A 17,263-nucleotide genomic window follows, 5' to 3' on the forward strand; every position below is an offset into this window, starting at 1 on the left:
GGCGGCAGAGCGGAAGCTTCGCCAAAATGAAAAGAGCGGGGCAAGCAGGAGCAAATTCCTCCTGTACCAGGAGGGAACTGGAAAGCACCCTTTGCTGAGGCGCTGTGGGAGCACCGGCAGGAAATAAAAGCAGAGGTAAAAGCAGACATGGAGGCTGTGGTGAAGGCAGCGGTGGCCAAGACCCTGACTGAAATACAGCTCGCCCCGAGCAGAGCAGACAAGACACTGGAAGCCCAAGAGGTGACCATTAAAGAGTCGGAGAAGGCCGTAACTGACATGAGCGATTGGATCACGGCGTTGGAAAAGGAGGTGGCGAGGCTGGTCACGACACAGGGGAACATGAAGGGCAAAGTGGACGACCAAGAGAACTGCTCCAGAAGGCAAAACGTACAGATTGTGGGCCTGTTGGACAGTATCAAAGGCAGGGACCCCACGGTATATGCGGCCGAGATGCTGGGCAACCTAGTGGGGAGGAAAACTCTCCCCAACCCACCAGAAATGGAGAGGGTACACCTGTCACTGCGTCAAAAACACAAAGCCGGGGAGCTTTGGTACGAAGACCGGGAAACAATCCTGTGCTTAGCCAGACAGACAGAACTGCCAATGGGAAGGGCACAGCATTAGGATATACCAAAACATTGGGGCGGACCTGGCCAGGAAACGGGCTGAGTTTAACAGAGCGAAAGCAGCCCTTTCTAAGAACGGCGTATGCTTTGGTATGCTGTACCCAGCGAAACTCTGGGTCACATATCAAGACAAAGAGTATTTCTTCACAGCCCCCGCCGAGGCAAACAAATTTGTCGAGGAATGCGGGCTGGAAAACCGACAGCAGGGGAAGAAATAAGGGACCCCACACTAGGAGCAACAGCACGCCGAAGGTGGGGGGCGGGGGGTAAGGCAACACCTAGACTCGTCCCCCCCCCCTCCACCCCCCACACAGGAAACATACCCTGAACGACAAAAGGCAAACCACTACCTGAGGGACCGCTTCAGGTGGGAGACCATGGCCCAGTACGAGAGAATGAGCGGAGCGGAGAAGGGAAATCAAAGGAGAGGGGTGCAGGGTAAGATGGGGAGAGAATGGGCAGGAACCGTAGAGAATGGGTGATATACCTTCAATTTACAGCGAGGCAGAGAGAGCGAGTGAACAGTAGGCTTTATTAGTCATGAACTTGCCGAGCCAGAATCAGTAGTACAGATGAATGCCGCCCACAAGAGGCCGGCCTATATATGGCCCCAGTGTGGGTGGAGCCAGAGACGGAGCCATACCGGGGTTACAGTACAGTACCTGGAAGCAGGACATATCACCACTTCCAGGTCATAGGTCACAGGTTATGGTATCATGCATGCATTATGGTGAATACATTCACCACATTCAACCCCTGTTAAAAAAATCAAGTACAACGGAGGTGACGTGGGGTCATTATATATTCAGTCTATCTGGAGGCCGGATCGTTCTCTTCGACCTCCGCAGCTCTGGTGGTGCGGCGGGCACAGTTGTCGCGGGTGGTGGTTCCAGGGGCGTTGTGTCTGGAGCTTGAACCTCAGTCTGGGGTGTCGAAGACGGTTGGGGTGCAGGGGTAGGAGGAGGGTGATGGGTGGTGATGGGCGGGCAGCGGGGGGGGGCGCGTTGGCGGGAAAATCAGCTGGCGCTAGGTCCAGTAGGGAGACCGTATCTTGCCGTCCGTCCTGGTGTGCAATGTAAGCGTACTGGGGGTTAGCGTGGAGCAGCTGGACCCTCTCAGCCTCTGGAGAAGGACTGGTCCTGGAGTTTTCAGCCAAGATGGAAGCGAGACCCCGGAGATGGACATCCTGGGGAAGATAAACAAACGATCGTGAGGGGTCTCATTCATGGCCATGCAGAGGTGCAATCTGATGGAGTGGACGGCAAACCGTACTGGTCCACCATTCGATCCATCATTCTCTGAAAGACCGAGACCCCGTTAGTGACACCAAAGGGGACTCTGAGGAAGTGGAAGACCCGGCCGGCTGCCTCGAAAGTAGTGTAGTGACGCTCTTCTGGGCGGATTGGGAGCTGGTGGTAGGCCGACTTCAGATCGACCGTGGAGAACACACGGTACTGCGCAATCTGGTTGACCATCTCCACTATGCGGGGGAGGGGGTACACATCGAGTTGCGTGAATCGGTTAATTTTCTGGCTGTAGTCCACAACCATCCGATTCTTTTCCCCGGTCCGGACGACCACCACTTGCGCTCTCTAGGGGCTGTTGCTGGCCTCGATGATCCCTTCACTCAACAGTCGCTGGACCTCCGACTTGATAAACGTCATGTCCAGCGAACTGTACCGTCTGCTCCTGGTGGCGATGGGCTTACAGTTAGGAGTGAGATTTGCAAAGAGTGAAGGGAGGTTGACCTTGAGGGTCGCGAGGCTGCACACCGTGAGGGGGGGCAAGGGTCCGCCGAACTGTAAGGTCAGGCTTCGGTAGTTACATTGAAAGTCCAATCCAAGCAGTAGGGGGGAGTAGAGCTGGGGGAGGATGTAGAGCTTAAAACGAGCATACTCTGCGCCCTGCATCGCGAGATTGGCGATACAGTACCCCCAGATCTGAACCGAATGGGACCCAGAGGCAAGGGAGATTGTTTGGGAGGCTGAGTAGGTGTGGAGGGAGCAGTGCCTTACAGTGTCGGGGTGAACAAAGCTCTCTGTGCTCCCAGAGTCGTAAAGACAGGGGGTCTCGTGCCCGTTGACCCTGACAATCATAATGGAATTCTTCGGCTGTTTTGGCTGCGACTGCTCGACGGTGACTGCGCCCAGCTGCGGGTAGTCTGTGTGGTCGGTGGAGTCACAAGATGGCGGCCCGCATGAGTCGCACGTGTCGGGCTGGGGCGAAGATGACGACCAAGATGGCCGCCCCCATCGGTCGCACGTGTCGGTCGGTGCCGGGGCTGGCGGCCGAGATGGCGGCCCCCATGAGTCGCACGTGTCGGTCGGTGATGGGGCCGGCAACCAAGATGTCGGCCCCCACGAGTCGCATGATGCCGATGACGCATCTGCCGGGGGCGTTCGAGGCAGGCACGCAGCCGCATTGCGGGGTCTGTGGGGCTACGAGTCCATGGGTTGGGCTTGGTGTGCTTTTGATTTCTGGGCCTTAGGCCGGCCCAGACAGACTGTAGCGAAGTGCCCCTTTTTCCCACAATCGCTACACGTTGCTGTGCGGGCTGAGCAGGACTGCCAGGGGTTTTGGCCCTGGTCCCAGAAGTAGCACTGTGGTTCCCCGGGCTGGGCTGGCAGACGTGGCACAGGCCTGCTACATAGTCAGGCCCGACGGGGGCTGCGACGAGGGTGTCCATGAGGGGTTCGCCAGGCCCATCGGGAACGCGCTGAGGTTCTGGTAGGCCACCTCTAGCGAGATCGCTAACTTTACCGTTTCCCGCAGTTCGGAGGTCCCATTTTCCAGCAGGCGCTGCCTGATAGAGTTCGAGTGGACCCCCGCCACATTGTTGTCCTGGATCTGTGAGTTCATGTGTTCCTTCGCCGTCACATCTCGATAGCTGCAGTTCCTCGCGAGTAGGGTCAGGGTTTCGAGATACTTGTCCAGCGATTCTCCGGCATGTTGACGGCGAGTAGTGAGGAGGTGTCTGGCGAACACCTCATTTACGGGCTTCACGAAGTGTGCCTTGAGAGTTGCGACCACTGCCTCGTATGTGGCCGCTTTCTCAATCATTACTGAGGTTCGATGGCTCACCCGGGCGTGGAGGAGTCGCAGCTTGAGAGTGATGTACCATCAATTGAACGCGAGACGAGTTGCTGGACAAAAGTATGGCTTTAATCAGCTAGATATTAGCCCTGCGGTCGATTACAGTATATGGACGACCGCCGGGAGTACTGGGTATTTATACCCCACCCTGGAGGCGGGGTTAACTCAGCCTCTCGACCAATCGGGGAGCCGTCACATGACTGGTCTCAACCAACCGGTTGAGAGGCACATGACCGACCAGGGCCAATGGTAAGCCGGTGTTCTGCACCAATGGCAGGCAGCTATGCTAATCATTCCACCACAGAGAGTCTCTGTGGGAGGCATTGTGGAGGAGTCGAGGTCGGTCTCAAAGCATCGGAGCCAATGTTCGAATATTTCCTTGGCTTTGGACGTGCGGGCGTCGCGTTTGCGCCTGTCTGGCTTTAGAGAAGCTTCCATAGTGCTGTCTATGACTAATAAATTGATATACTTTCAATTCACAGCGAGGCAGAGAGAGCGAGTGAATAGTAGGCTTTATTAGTCATGAACTTGCCTAGCCAGATGAATGCCGCCCACAAGAGGCCGGCCTATATATGGCCCCGGTTGGTGGAGCCAGAGGCGGAGCCATACCGGGGCTACAGTACAGTATCTGGAAGCAGTTCATATCACCACTTCCAGGTCATAGGTCACAGGTTATGATTCATGCATGCATTATGGTGAATACATTCATCACATTGGGCGAGGGAGAAACTTGACAGTAACTCCTGGGAGAGGGAGTCACCGCACTAGCAGGAAAGCTAGCGCCGGAGATATGCAACAGAGCAGGGTCGTGGCACACTCACTACAGGGGGGACGGCACCAGGCGGGTGGGGGAATTACAGAACAGGGGTGGGGGAGAGGCGAGGGATCGGGGGGTGCACAGGGAGGGAGGGAAAATTAGGGCTAGAATGAGAGCAGCAATATGCTACAATGGGCCAAAGCCAGGGGCTCGGAACAAGGAAGCACTGCAAGCAATCACCCAATGTGGTCTCTGGGCAAAGGAAGACACCGGAGTGCAGGGCCTACCCACATGGTGGACGCACAGTGGGCAACCACACTGGATGCCCCCGGACAAAGGGAGACCCCAGAGTGCAGGGGCAGATCCACGTGGCGGATGCAACGTTGGCGACAATGTTGGTTGCCCGCTGGACAAAAGGAAACCCTGGAGCGCAGGGACCTGACCGCGTGGGGTGAGCAGTGACAGCAGCCATCTTGGACGGCCCCCAAACAAAGGTAAACCCCAGAGTGCAGGGGCACGACCACCATGTAAGTATGGTTAATCCCACAGGAGCGGGGCGACAGAAGCCCCCCACCAGGATAGTTACCTGGAATGTAAGGGGACTCAAAGGCCCAGTGAGTATACTCCGCTACGGCCTGCGATACCCTTTCATTGAAAGCCTTGTTGGCTACTAGGGCAATGTCCAACCTCCATATGGGGCTTTGGCCTTGCCCGTCTCCAACCTCACGTCCATATAATGTGCAGCGTGGTCGGAAATCACAATTGCGGAGTATTCCGCTTTGATCAGCCCTGGAAGCACCGTTTTCTCCACCATTAAAGAAGTCTTCACCCACCTAAGGGCCGGTGCAGAGAAGGAAATTAGCGCGCATGCACGAATTCGCGGCAGTTGCAGCACGTATGCGCAGACACCCGGCGTCCATTTGACACCCGTATCGGCAGCTGGAGCTGCGTGAGTCGCTCTAGTGTCATTCTGGCCCCCCATAGGGCTCAGGATCGCTGTTCCTGGGGGTTTGTTGACGCTGTCGCAAAACGCGACGGCGTTTACGATGGCTTCAATACTTAGCCTCAAAATCAGAGAATCCCGCCCCATGTTTTTCTTTACTTGTTAAGCCCGTGATTTTGCTAACTATATAGCATTGTTATTGTTTTATCTTGTGTATAATATCTTCTCAGTTCTTTCTTTCTCTTTTGTGTAGATCTGTAAATATACTGGGCGCAATTCTCCGCTGCCCATGACGGGTCGGAGAATAGTGGGAGGGCCTTCCCGACAATTTTCACGGCCTCCCGCTATTTTACCCCCCCCCCCATCCGGCCGCCCCCCGACACGAATTGCTGCTCGCCGTTTTTTACGGCAAACAGCGATTCTCCGCAGGCCGATGGGCCGAATACCGCGGAGTTTACGGCCGTTTTCACGGCCGCGATCACAGCTGCTTTCAGCGTTCGTGAAAACGGCCGCAAAGTGCCCGTCCCGGACAACCATGGCACCGATTGGCACGGCTGTGCCAAGGGTGGCATGGGCCTGCGATCGGTGGGCACCGATCGCGGGCAGCGGGTCCGATACCCGCGCACTATTTGTTCTTCCGCCGCCCCGCAGGATCAGTCCGCGGTGCGGCTGAGGGGCACGACGGCCCGCGCATGCGCGGGTTTGACGCGTCTGCGTGATGACGTCATCCGCGCATGCGCGGGTTGGAGCCGTCCAACCCGCGCATGCGCGGCTGACGTCATCGTGCGCGTCAGCCGCCGTGACTCTTGGCGGGCAGAGTTAGCGACGTTCGCTAACTCCGCGTTGCCGTGATTCCCCCGGCCCCGATACTAGCCCTGCCCGGGGGGGAGAATTGGGTCCCGGGACGGAGTTCCGAGGCTGGCGTGAAACACGGCCAGTTTCATGCCAGCCTTCACGGCACGCCGGATTTGCGGAGAATCGCGCCCACTATGTTCTAAAACCCAGTAAAAAACATGATTAAAAAATAAATAAATACTGTGGCTAGAAGAGCAGCTCAGAGGCCAGGAATTCTGCAACAAGTATCTCACCTCCTGACTCCCCAAAGCCTGTCCACAATCTACAAGGCACAAGTCAGGAGTGTGATGGAATACCTTCCACTTGCCTGGATGAGTGCAGTTCCAACAACACTCAACAAGCTCATCACCATCCAGGACAATGCAGCCCGCTTGTTTGACACTCCATCTACCACCTCCAACATCTATTCCCCCACCGATGTACTGTGGTAGCAGAATTATTCTTGGCCTCTGGATTACCAGTCCAGTTCCATGATATTCAGATACTACACACTCATGACAAAAAATCTATCTACAGCACCATCTGACAAGAATATGATTTAACACAAAACTGACTGAATACTGTTCTTCATTTCCTCTTCGCTTTATCCCTGCATACAGGTCCCGTGTCCCCGAGAACAGGTGTGAAGTTGTCTTCAGTAGCAGAACAGTTATGTGTGCACTTTGTGTTCCCCATAGCCTCTAAATTACAATTTTGCTTCCTGTGCCATGACCCCGGGTCCCTGACCCACAACTGTAACTTATTTTCTGTGACTAACAGCTGTAATTCCCCAATTACCACGCTATGTTCTCCCACTACATTGCAGGATTCTGTTATCGGAGCTGCAGCCAGCTTCTTTCTCCTAAGTTAGTTCACTTTTATATTCACCCGCATATCTGACTCAGTATCAACTCTTGGCCCAGGCAGGAGCAAGGGTTTGCGGGTAGAATCTGAAAGGTGCTCTTTTGCTCGGGGCAAAAATCAAATGTTCTCCTGCACTTCACCCTTAAACCTGTTGTTGTTGTTTCTCTTCCCTCCCACACCAGTCGTCTGTTCCCATGGTGACGTTTTTCCTTGAACAGTTTGCTAGCCTGTCACCAGAGGCTTAGAGCCTGAGGGGTGCCACCCTGAATCAAGCATGCTTGACCAGGAACCTCTCCCACTCTTACCACCTGCCATTGGCATGTTGGAAGGATTTGAAGGTTGATATTCAACCTGTTTGGTGCATTATGAACACACCTTCCTTGGCCATCAAATCCTGGGTTAAGACTCAAACTCAGAGCTTCCAGCTCAGATGCAGGGACATTAATCAATATACGACAAGACCTCCTAGCCCTTAAACCTGACCTGCCCATAAAGAATCAGGTAACAAGAGTCCAAATATTTGAATCTACTCCCATGACAATTAAGTTACTAAAACTGAAATAAAATGATTCCATGTTTGTTGAATATAGTTTTCTCTTTAACTAACTCCTCCTAATCTCCAATTTGATACTTCACACCCATGCCTGGTGAATAGTCCAGACATGGGACCTTCTCAGAGGTACAGAAATGCTGCTATTCTAATGGGGCAAGAATTTTAAATAGTTGACGCTATTAACTAATGCCATTAACTAAATATTAAATATAATGCTATACAAATAATGCAACCTCTGAGAAGGTCACTTGTCTGGACTATCAACCCAGGCATGGGTGGGAAGTATCAAATTGGAGATGGGGTTAAAGGGGGGGGGATGGTGTTTGAGTCCAGTAACAGATGACAATCATGGTCACTGTGGAAGGATATCACTAGTTCTGCTTCCTGGGCAAACACAGCCCTCTTCACAATGAGTAATACAAAAAGACATCAGTGGTTAGTTGGTGCTCTCCTTTTTATTGTCTGCACTGCATATTTCTTGCTCTATTAGTTGCCTGCTCTCCAATCGTTTAGATTTAACCTTCAAATAAACATGCTACATTCACAGAAAGAGGGGGCTGGATTCTTCCAAAATGAGACTCCCAACGCCGGCGTTTCACTCCCGTGTTTCCGATACAACAAATAACCCAATTCACTCACCTGCATGCAGCTAGCAGGGACCCAGAGTGTTTCATGCAGCTTTAGCTGCGGATACGGGACCCTGCACTTCCGGTTTCGAGTCCGTGCAAGTTCATGGCGGCGGCCTCCAGCGGCCACGCTGAGCACCATGGCGGACTTGGAGGCAGCTGCAAAATGTAGCCCCCCCCCCCCCGATATCAGCCGCGCGCCCAAAGATCCGATCGGCCCGATCTGTCCCCTGGCCGTCCATAAGGGTCCCCCTTTGCCCGCCCCCCCCACCCCCCCTCCATTCCCAACCAGGCCAGCCATGGACTGAGTCCGCAGCCACCATGCAAGCTTCCTGAACGGCAATAGGTGGTTAGAACCAGGCCGTTGGGAACTCGGCTGGCTGGGAGCGGAGGATCGCTGGGCGGGCCTCTGGCATAGGGCCCCCAGCTGCGCGCCGTGAATACGCTGATTCTTGGCTTCCGGAGAATCGCTGGACTGGCCAAATGTGATTTTGGCACGGGACTGCGGAGAATCCAGCCCCAGAGTTTTTGTGGATTTGCCTGGGATTACACAGTGCCATTCTAAAATAATTGGTTATTAATGGCACCATTTTCAGTGAAACCTGGAAAGTCCAAATATTCTGATGGACAGTTTTGCACTCATAAATATGTATTATAAACATTGAACATCCATTTTTTGAATGATAACATTATTTGAGATGATACCTTGTAAATGTCTTTGACTGATCACCCATGATAAAATATAAATGTTTCTGTTTTTATTCTATCGCAGAAATCAATCTCTGATATATCATTTGTAAAAGCTCATGGTGCACCATGCATTGTAAATGGACTCCTCTTTAATAGATGTAGCTGAAAGAAAATGATAATGCACAAGATGCACGATAAATTGCCATAGCATTTCTTTCCAAATTTATTTGCGTATTTTTTCACTTCATCACTGTAGGATGCTGTGTGGCAGCTGAACAACTTGACCTGGGAGAATATATTCTGTTTTGAATGCATAATGTTGCATTGATCCAGAATAGTGTAAAGTGTCATATTAACTATTGACAAGAAGTGAGGCTGCACCATACCACACTGGTATGGCAACGTTTTACATTACATTCTATGCATTGAGTCTGACATGAAAACTTGATTTTTGTCAAATAATGATTTGTACTTCATTGGCTGGAAACCTGAATTGAACTTTTTCAAACAGAGACTTTTAAAGATGATTTGAGGTGACTAAAGGTGACTTGAGATAACTAAAGGCAGTTACCCCAATTTGCATCACTCCGCATTCTGACTCCTTGGAATGGAGAAAGCGGCCGGGATTCTTCCTTTTGGGCCTGGCGTGTGTCCCACAGCTCTGGCTGCCGGCGGGGCCCTGCTGACCAGCCCGTGAATGTGCGCGACAGCCTACCTCAGCGCGGGCGCCGACGACATGGAGAAGCCACACAGCGGGCCCGTGCTGCGTAAGGTAGGTCCCCCCCAGATCGGTGGCACCCGATCACGGGCCTGGCCACCGCTGAGTCCCAACCGGTGAGATTCCCACCGCCCCCCCCCACTAGGACCGTCACCACGCCCGTGAGTCCGAGCTCCCCCCCGGGGGGTACCAGATGTAAACCACGCCAGCGGGAGTTCGGCCAGTCGCCTGCGGAGAATCGTGCGGGGGCCTATTTCAGCGGCCCCCTGACCGGCACCGCGGCGACCACGATTGCCGCCGATTCTCCGGTCACCGAAGAATCGGCGGCCTGGCATCGGAGTGGCATGGCGGGCGTTTCCCGCACCACCAGTGATTCTTCGACCCGGTGCTGGCTCAGTGAATCCCGGCCAGCATGTCTGCAAAAGCCATCAAAGACAATGGGCGGGATTCTCCTTTCTGAGCACAAAGGCCCCACACCGGCGGGAAAACCGGTGTGAACCACTCCGGTGTCAACAGCTCCCGAAAGTGTGGAATTCTCCGCACTTCCGGGGGCTAGGTGGATGCCGGAGGGGTTGGCGCCGCGCCAGCCAGCGCCGAAGGGACTGCGCGAGTTCGTGCATGCGCAGAAGAGCCGGCGTGGTTCAGCGCATGCGCAGACCGGCCGGCGTATTCTGGCACATGCGCAGGGGTTTGTCTTCTCCGCGCCGGCCATGCGGAGCCCTAGAGAGGCCGGCGTGGAAGGAAGGAGTGCCCCCACGGCATAGGCCAGCCCGCAGATCGGTGAGCCCCGATCGCAGGCCAGGCCACCATTGCCCCCCCTCCCCCCCAGGGTCGGATCCCACCGCACCCTCGTGAGGACTGCCCCAGCTGACTTATCTGCCAAGTCCCGCCGTGTAGGACCATGTCTAACCCACGCCGGAGGGACTGGCCAAAATCGGACGGCCGCTCAGCCCATTGGGACCCAGGGAATTGCTGGGGGGGCTGCAACCAACGGCCCCCGACCGGTGTGACGTGAACCCTGCCCCAGCCCGAAAACCGCCGCTGGAGAATAAGGGGCGGCGGGGCGGGAGTGTGTCGGAGAATCCCGCTGATTTGGAATGTGAAGGGTCCACATCTCCTGTCCCATTAGCAAGACATCAATGAAACCACCTGTGGTATTCAGCTTTTGCAGATTAGTAGTTGAGACTTGGACTCACCTTATCACTTGGACAATGGGACCCTGGCTAAAAGAGCTCCATAGACATGATCTGATTAATTTACCCATGGAATACAATGGCAATAACCTTATTTGGATCTCTAAGCAGTTGGAGGGAGAATGTCATAAGTCATTTAAGCACCTGTTTTCACTGCAGAATTGAGGAACGAGCAGCTAAGATGCTTGGAGATAATACAAGAGTAGGGTCCCTCTTGCTCCCCTCTCTTTTCAACCTACCTTGCAAGCTTTGAATCCTGTTTGCTGACTGTGACCATCCAGGAACTGCCCTGATGTAGACATAGACTTCTTAAAAGAATTTAACCCAGTACTACCATCTCCAGATTTATCACATATATCACAGATTTAGCACAGGGCTAAATCGCTGGCTTTGAAAGACCAAGCAGGCCAGCAGCACGGTTCAATTCCCATAACAGCCTCCCCGAACAGGCGCCGGAATGTGGCGACTAGGGGTTTTTCACAGTAACTTAATTTGAAGCCTACTTGTGACAATAAGCGATTTTCATTCTCATTTTTCATTTCAAAGTGGCCATCTAGATCTGTAAATCAGACACATTGGGACCACTGAATTCAACCTGCAGCCAGCCGAGTCACAAACTATTCTGTATATTCCTCTTGCTTTTAATGGGCTCTCATTCGACCAATGTATCCTTCCCCACCCAGCAATCCATGTGAGTGTGAGTGTGTCAGAAAGTCTTTATTTTATTTTATGTATTTTATTTCATTATTTTACTTAGTCCAGTTTAAGTATAATAAAGCTAACCTCTTTCTTGTTCAACTCAAGAAAAATTGTCTGATTTGTACTTTCATGATCATGCAAACCTTTAAGTACTCACTGAATTGACAAGTATATCCTTTTCAAACAAGAAACTTGTGTTCAAATAAGGAAAGGGAAAAGGGGGAGCCATTCAACCTCTCCTTACTTGATCGTAATAATGTCCTTTATATCTTGAATGCTAGGTTGTGCTACATGGAATTGGGTTGTTGAACAGGATGTGATACTGCATGGAAACATGCTAATTGAGAATGATTTATTTATCTAGTATTAAAATGATCATTGAATAGTAAATAATGGTGAATAGTGTCAGGGTCACTCAGCTATTGACCTCATTACAGCCTTGGTCCAAACATGGTCAAAAGAGCTGAATTCAAGAGGGGAGGCGAGAGTGACTGCCCTTGACAACAAGGCTGTATTTGACCGAGTCAAATCCTTTGGCATCAAGAAGCCCTAGCAAAACTGAAGTAAATGGTAATCAGCAGGAAAACTCTCCACTAGTTTGAGTCAGGCCGAGCATAAATGAAGGTGGTTATAGGTGGTTGGAAGTGTATTGTCTCAGTCCTAGGCCATCACTGCAGATGTTCTTTGGCAATGCCCACATTACACGAATAGCGTTTCGAACAGATGTTTATGTTACATAGAATTGTATTGGAATAACATATTACACTGTGCGTTATCATATTGATCTTCAAATGTACATTATGCTGGATGAGGCTAAATTGTTCTACATCATTAGGTTATACTATTTGACACAGCACTGATTGTTCAGCTTTGCATTCTGTTATCAGTATTATATTTAAATCATTATACCATGCTGTATACTAGCATATTGTTCCAGGACCTTTTATTCTTGCACAGTATGATAACCAATGCATTCACAACACCTCTTTTAGGCAGTTAAGAAAACATTATTTTGACTATTCAACAGATTGAAATAGGAACTTGAATTTAACGTTTTGTTTTCAAAACTGCGCAGTTTTTTCCTCTGATACTGTGGTCTGAGTTAACTTTTTGTTCATCATTGCTGTATTGCTGATCAGGTCACAGCAGTAGGATGGGTATGTGTGTGTGTGTGTTGGTGGGGAGGGGGTAAATGTGGAATGAATATATATTCCTCAAAGCTGGGACATTGAGCTGAAAAAGATTTCTGGAGAACAGGAGCAACATCTGTTGATAGTTTCTATGAAGTCATCCCATACACAAAGGATTTGTCCTTTTGGGGTTGGTTGAAATTTTCTCTGCCAGTGGAAAGATTAACTTCACTCATGAATCATGGCAGAAGATTCTCTTCGGCCAAAGTAACACAAACATCCATTTTACACTGGAAATCTTATCTGCGGCATGGTTATACAAGATCTTTTTTTGCAGAACTTTGTAAGGACTATTATTAGCAGGAATCTAAGTGAATGTATTCACTACTGGTAAAAGGCAGCAGAATATATTCATACCAGAGATATTCAGGCTGTGTCTGCTTGGATAGAGTTACTTTGAGGTATTTATATCCTAGACCACATGAGCCTCTATTTTCGCATCCTGGATCTAGTAACATGGCTTATCCTGCTCGAAACATTGGTTGGGTTTTCACCCCTTGTCACATTCAAAACTAGTTCGGGGCCAGATTATGCAGGGCAGTACTGGACTGTACTTAACTTTATTCATGTCCAGTTCTTCATCTGCCTTCAGGATTCCAAGTTTTCTTGCTGATGTGGAAATTAATTGAAGAACTTGATTATTGCTTCAGCATCATAAGAGGTCAATTGAAAAGTGTTGGAATTTTAATTGAAAGAACAGACATTTTGTTTTTGCTTGGCCCGTATGCTTGAAACTTTCAAATGGCTTAGTCAAGAACCAGATTAGCTGGTCCAAAATTGAAACCTGCAAACTGCCCACTAACTACAGCTGAGTTGTTATGAACTGCAGCACAACTAAACTCTCTGGTGGAACATCAGACATCTCCTTTCGTGATCACAATCTTCATGGATAGTAATGGAGGCCCATTTGTCTCAACAATCTGTAGGAATCATAACATGCAGACAAAAATACATCGATCAGAATATCACTTCCGACCATGAAACATATTTGCATTTCACACAAAGGTGCCTGATTTCCACTCTAAAAAAATGGCTATTTCTATTCCTTTAAACTGGCTATGAGTTCTCTTGGTGCTAACCATTGTCACTGATAGATGTGATGTGGAGATGCCGGCGTTGGACTGGGGTGAGCACAGTAAGAAGTCTTACAACACCAGGTTAAAGTCCAACATGTTTGTTTCAAACACTAGCTTTCGGAGCACTGCTCCTTCCTCAGGTGAATCCTGGATCATTCACCTGAGGAAGGAACAGTGTTCCGAAAGCGAGTGTTTGAAACAAACATGTTGGACTTTAACCTGGTGTTGTAAGACTTCTTACTGATAGATGTAGTGGATGGTATATCTAAGTCTGGGATGCATTGGATTGAGTTCTGAATTTGAATTTTAAAATAAGCTGTCACTGCATTTTCTTCTCACTTTGACTGTAAATATCTGCTTGTACCCTAAGTATCTGCACTTCACAGAAAAGTACAGAAATTATATTTTATTCAGTGAGTATTTGAATGCATTTTGTTTCTTCATACACCACATCAAGTCCAGGGGTCTCTTATTCACAAAAAGATCGGTAAATTAATTTGGCAATTGTTGTCCAATTGCCAGCTTGCACCCAATTAACAATAAAGTGATGGAAAGAGTTATTAATAGTGGCGCCCAGAGACAGCAACACCAGAATACTCAGTTCAGGTTCTCCAGACACTAGAACCATTAAATGTTAGGCCAGATCTCATTATGTACCTAACATGGGGAAATATGTAATAGTTGAATGACAGAAGAGCTGAATGCCAACATCAAGACAGCAGTTGAGCGAGTAAGACCCCTAAGAACCTGTGAAAAATCTGACATCAATGGAAGTGAAAGGGATAACCGTTCAGCAGCTGGTGTCATATCTATCATGATGCTTGTGCGTGTTAGACGCCATTCATCACAGTCCCAGAACATTTCTGCAAGAGCTTGTTAGGGGAACATCCTTGGTTCCATCATTATGTCACGAATGAGGATTTTTGCTAATGGTGCAGTGTTTGTGTTCATTCCCAACTTCTTTGGCAATGAAGCAGTCTATGGCTGTCCACAGCAGGTTCTTGATAACATCCAAGTTTGAGCTGGCAAGTTCTTGGTAACATTCACCAACCAAATCCCCCTCCAAGACACAGATCATGCTGTATATCAGGGCTTCATCTTCACTGGATCAACATTATAGAAGTCCCTCACAACATTATGTAAAAATAATTACCAAAAGGATTGCGGCAGTTCAAGCAGACATTCCGACTTTGCTCAGGTTGCGGAGAGGGACACGGAATGCAGCATCATTCACACCTGGGGGAAATTTTTTTTCATCTTGAAGCATTGTTTTCCTTTCCAAAGAACTTAATTCCTCTTTGTTATCTGAAGTTGATTATTCATTCTGGTTGTTAGCCAGTCTTCATGTTATGTGTCTGAACAGTAAGTGCTGAAAGGTTTTTGACTTGGATAATGCTGCGGCTGATCCTAATCCTGTCATCTATGACAGGTGATGAAGCGCAGGTCAGAATGCATACCCACTATTGCGTTAGTGATTTGCTCATTTTAGCCCTCCATTAGAATTACCGATCTGTCAATGGAGGAAACTGGACGTTGTGTTGAGCAGGTCATTGCAGCACTCATGGTCGGAGCGGACTCTTCCAAAGTCAGTGCCAGAACACACAACACTGATCTGGAACCTCCACCATACTTCTGGCTGGACCTCCAGCATCTGCTGCAGTATGAGCTACCCCTGAGCCTTGTCACCTGATTGAGACTTGACATCTTGGTCACCTCCAACATGTCGCGGACTGCCACAGTCTCCCCCAACAGCATGACTGTGATGTGCTTTCATCAATTTGTGTTTCCCTTAGTTCTGAGGTGTGTATACCCACCAATGTGCTGGCATCTGTGCTGGTGTTGGGTATGGAGAAAGGCTGCACCACCTGAGGCTTCTTCATCCTCCTCAGATGTCAAGGTGGAACCAACATGGCTAGTGGCAGCAGCAGCCAATGCTACACCTTTGGAGGAAAAAGAAAAGATAGTTAGGGCTATCTTCACCCTTCCAAGGTGTGCACTGAAGCAAACTCCCTCATTGCAAGCATTGTGAGATGCTACTCAGTGCTTGCATTTTACACCTGCCAACATACAGTCACGTATTTTTCCTTGATGCATGAGGGTCTTCAAAGTCATAAACCATCAGTGCCTCATTCCTAATAGTATACCAACTATCAAGCACCCTCCTCAGTCCTCTTAACTAATGTGTTTTTTCAATCGTAGCGATGCTCCCTTGACATCTCACCACCTCAGGACCTTTCTCCTATTTCACCTTGATTAACTACACTGCTTCAATCATTGGCATCCATTGTAGCATCTCCTCCTCAATGGATGTTGATACACTGCTTCCAGTTCTGGTTCTCTCCCTGGCATTATGGTCTTCTCCTGCAACTAAAGAGTGACATTGTAATGATGATGATTCTCTTATACAATCATTCCTTTGCATGTATGGCCAATGCAAACTCTACTGGCAGCACATTTATCACAATGTTTTGTGCCAACTCACTGCAAACTCCCTCAAGCTACCCCTCCCCTTCAAATGTCAATCAGAGTGGCTTGTGCACATCATGTCACTTAACACATTCACACACAATCCCCTAATAACGTCATTACACAATTACAGCTCCATACTGGTGACATTCACCCTTGCAGATTTCAGAAGGCCAGGACTGAAGCCAGACTCGCTGGATAACCCGAAAGTTGCTATCTCCGCTGCAATCTCTCAATCAGTCCGGGCAGTCATCTCTGTCTCACTTCTCTCAGCCATCATGCGGAGAGCATAATGAAGTTAATAGGCTGATGTTCAACATCTTGGTAATGGATGAGCTGCAACATCTTGGTAATGGATCAATGCACTGGTCCAAAGTACTTCCCAGCTAGAATAGTCATTCATCTTTAAAATTATTAATTCACCTATTGTAGTGGTTCAACCAAAATCAAAAACAATGTTCACATTCACCAAAACAATGTTCCCATGATGCAGCTGACCCATACCGAGGGTTACGTTAAATGAGTGGTCATGTACTCCTTCTGGTTCACAACTTTCCACCTCTGTGCCCGAATGTCATTGGTCGATTGGGTGCAGTCCACCATTCCCAGAAGCTGTTGCTGGCTTCCCGTTAATTGGACTGCCTGTTTCAAAGGCAGAGGTGGGAGTCAGCTGGCCTCTTCCGGAATGGACTCCCACCCTCCTGAGTTATATATGGGCTTCTTGGTTGAAATGCAACAGACTCTGAGCCCATTCATCTTTGCTCCCCTCTACTGCAATTAGCTAATTTGATTAGGTTCAATTTGGAGGCTTGCACAATGGGGTGTATTTACACACTTTGATGTTGTATGGAGAATGAGCTGCCTCCTGTCTTCCTTTGGTTATTCCTTGTGGTATTCTTCAGCCAAACATAAGAAATAGGACCATGGGAAGGCCA

This window comes from Scyliorhinus canicula, chromosome 9, assembly GCF_902713615.1.
Source record: "Scyliorhinus canicula chromosome 9, sScyCan1.1, whole genome shotgun sequence".
Lineage (NCBI taxonomy): Eukaryota > Metazoa > Chordata > Chondrichthyes > Carcharhiniformes > Scyliorhinidae > Scyliorhinus > Scyliorhinus canicula.